Below are 3,886 nucleotides of genomic sequence, written 5' to 3'. Positions count from 1 at the left end.
TGCAAGAAATTCCATTGACTCATTCACAAGTCAAAAATGTGTTTTATCTGAAAGAAACATGCAATATTTACATCTAAGATCATAGAAAAATAGTAATAATATTATTCCTCACTATATGAAGTGACAAGATCTGTATAATGGATTGTAAAGAAATTTGTCAGGTCTTTATTTTGTAGACATTTGATCTGTATTTATAGCGTGATGGGATGACAGCACTGCATTCGCGAGTAATCCATCCAAGAGTAATGTGTGTGCAAAGCTGTATGAAAGCTTTGTTATACATAATTTTAGTGTAACTTTATCTTTTTTTTTCGCTGTGAAAACATTGCTATGAAGAACGGTTTGCGGAGAAAATCCATAGAGAAGAACAGGTGTGAATTTGGACGCACTATGTGTCGTTCGGGCCCATAGGGTTAATTAAAATAGGATGTCCAAGCACGAGTGTTGAATAGCTCCAGAGATTCTGCATGTGCAGGGACAATACAACTTTTTTTTTTACCCACAGCAGCAAGGTAGACATTGCTAAGAACTACATACATTAGGGAGCAGGGGATTAGAAAAAGCACCAAGGTCCTAGGCAATCTCACTACTAATAATGGCCTCAAAAATACCATAAAGTTGAATCAACACTTCTCATGCTGTCACTACCAAAAACGTAACATGTTTAACTTTACAAAGAAGAGATTGAATAAAGGGCCCATGGTATTGGACTGCATTAGGTTGTACAGATGTACCAAATAAACTGGAAACATATTGCATCAGTTATCAGCAACCCATTAAAGTATATACTGCATGTGTTACTGAAGAGGAAATAAGAAAACTAAGCCCTTTAAAATGTTTCAAAAGGAAGGAAATAAATCAGATCATATATGGTGTCTTATAGTAAATCTGTCAGGATAGATTTAGTTATATAGACAGCTGATATGGGAACATTTCTGAACCTTGTGAACCAAAGTGAATAAGCTTACCTTTAATACACCACCCACCAGTATGAACACCAGTCATTATTTAAATGGCAAATGTTTATAAAAATGGCAAAAAGCTGGATCACCAGAAAACAGAAGAGTTCAGAAGTCTGCAGTGCAGTAACATAATTTTGGTGCCAGTGTATCTGGAACATATTGCTAGAGATTTCTCAGTATTCTGTAATGTGATATTGATTCCTTGTAAAGCACAGACTTACAGACACCGTGGAGGATGTGTGACTGGTTGAGCTCCAGGATTCGCGCATCCCATTGTCGCCTTAAATTCTCTACATCTACATTGATTAGTACTCATCAGTGCAAGCACCCACTTTTCTTTCTCTCTGTCTCTCACTGATCTGTTCACGCTGTGGCTTCTTCAGGTATCTCAAGTGGCTTAGCCTCTTCAATCAATACTTAATCATGTCAAGCACACACATACATGCACACCGTTTACTGCAGCCTGATCTAGCGTCTGTCCCCGGGATTAGCTGTCTGCCCTGAGCAGGGAACGCTGTGGCCCTGTAGGGTCTCATTAGAGTACCAAAGGAAAACAGACGTAAAGGTTGTTCCTGAGTCGCATGAGATCCTGGTTAAAAGCCGAAACAACAGGGTTCACTGATTACCAGTGTTTTATTTTCTTGTTTTTCACTTTTAACCATTTGTAGCCTGATCATTTTGAGCACACTGTTATAGTCACGGTGAATTCTTTATATCAGTTGGGTTTAAGTAGATGTTGTTGTAAAAGACGTAATGAAATGCCTCTAAATATAGCTGCATGTGTATTACGGTAGTACATCCAGGTCTGTACGTAGTTTGTTGTAATAAGCAAGAGAATGATAATGATGAGATGCCAATCTGTGCAAGTGTGTGCTAGGGCATGGATGATGTTCAAGTCCTTCAGTATTATATATGCATTTTGGTGTCATTGCAAAAATGTAACAGAAAAATGACAAAATAATTGATCATTAATGTCTTATCATGCAAGGTCAACATAGTATAGTCAAATGTAGCTGCAGCCACCTCATTATGGAGTGTAGCTGTTCTGTCAGTTTAGTGTCAAAGTGGCAGCGAGGCAGCGAATGCAACACTGTGAGGCCAACAGTCGCATACAGAAGACAGCCTGGTAGCTCTGCTCTCCGCTGCTGTCGAGCTCAGTTTTGTGAGTGTGGTAGCAGCTGCCCAACTTTTGGGTTGTTGATGGAGCTGCTGACTTAGCTGGCAAAGTAGAAATTGATGAAATATTCTGTTCTTTATTGATTTATTTAATATTATTTGTCTCAACTTGCTGTCACACAGAAAACCTGTCATTTGAAAAGAAAAGTAGAGAGCCAAAATCTGGGCTGTGCCAAAATACACTCACCAACTCTTGATGAGGTGAAGGATGATTCAAACAAGTTGATTTCCTGGAAAGACCGGGGACATGGTATTGCCGATGCAAATTATGACAGGGAGCAATGCAGATTAAGAAGGAAGGTGAGGCACATCTGAACTCCCTGTCACAACTTCCTCCCATTCTTTCTCCAGCTCGCTGTTATATATTTAACTCAAAGACAGACCTTTCGTCAAGGCTCTGGTTCAGCAAGCATCCACACTGCTGAAGTGTGCTCGAGATAGTCAGTGAATCCCTGCTGTTGAGGGTTATGCGTCACAGTAATTATCTTGTTCCTTCAGGCTCATGCCTGTGATTTCATCTCAGCAGTGCTATTATCTGATGATATCTCAGTTCCTTTCATACAGTTGCTTATATGGCTGTTGAAAGATGAAATATAATGCATCAGGCTTTGTCACTAACATCTCTTGAGAGATATGTTTTGTACGTCATTATTTGGACTAAAGTACAGTATTAAAGAGTACCCTAAGTGTCACAAGATGCTGGAGAATCCTAGAATTGTTCAGCAAATACCTCCAAAGATTATGTGGATTCATTATGCAACATTATAAAACTTAAGGATATCTTAAAGGGAAACTATACCCATTTTCAAAACCCATATATGTTATTTTTATGGTCTAGGACATTTAAAAAATATTAAGAAAAAAAAAACAGCTCCCTCCAAAATCCTAAAACTCTTATTTGTGATGTCATCTAGTGTCAAGTCTGGAGCTGCTCCATAGACAATGAATTGGGAATGATGTTATAGATGACACTCAGAGCACCCATGGGAATGTATATGGGCACATAAACTCATTTGGGTATAAAAAGAAAAGCAAACATACTGTGGATCGATAAAATCAGTCTCCCATCCAGTATCTGTGGAGCAGCTCCAGACTTCATATCTGATGACATCACAAGTTTGAGACTTACTTCTCTGGTTTCTGGCTTTGAGAGGAGGAGGAGCTCATGTTCACTTATATTGACTTAAGTTTCCTAGTCCATGGGAATAACTTTGGGATTCTTAATCAAGGTGGTGCTCCCCTTTAAATCATCAAGTTTAAATAAACATGAGAAGTTTTATGTACAGTTTTACCTGCAGATCATATGTTTTTCAGTTCAAAATACTTCCATACATATTAATAAAACTAAAAGTCCTTTACTTGCTATGTATACAGGAAATTAAAAAAAATACATTACAAATGACTTAAAGGATAGCTTCAGTATTTTTCAACCTGGGCCCTATTTCCCCATGTGTATGTGTGCGTATGATTCATAGGTACAACTCGCTCTAAAATTGGTTCAGTATTGAGGGAGGCGGATGCAGCCGGGAGCCGCGAAACGAGCTAAAACGGTAACGGGGGCAAATGCATCCCGTATAAGTGTGCGTATTAAAAGTGCTTTTTTTCGCCACTCTGGTCAGTGGCGAAAAAAAGGACTTTTAATACATCGCCAGTGTTATCTCTGTAAATAGCATACTAACCTTTCCCTTACCTCTGGGCTGTGTGATGTCACGAGCTTTGCTCCACTGTGTCTGTAGCTCTCTCTACTC

General features: G+C 38.9%; 1 protein-coding gene across 2 annotated transcripts in view; it reads left to right on the top strand.

The window, feature by feature from the left end:
• ube2f (ubiquitin-conjugating enzyme E2F (putative)) overlaps positions 1–3,886 on the top strand; it is a 59,719-nt gene that overhangs the window by 45,216 nt on the left and 10,617 nt on the right. The window lies entirely within an intron of this gene.

Source organism: Epinephelus moara, chromosome 7, assembly GCF_006386435.1.
Source record: "Epinephelus moara isolate mb chromosome 7, YSFRI_EMoa_1.0, whole genome shotgun sequence".
In the NCBI taxonomy this organism is placed as follows: Eukaryota; Metazoa; Chordata; class Actinopteri; order Perciformes; family Serranidae; genus Epinephelus; species Epinephelus moara.
This window is presented reverse-complemented; position numbering and strand designations above follow the sequence as displayed.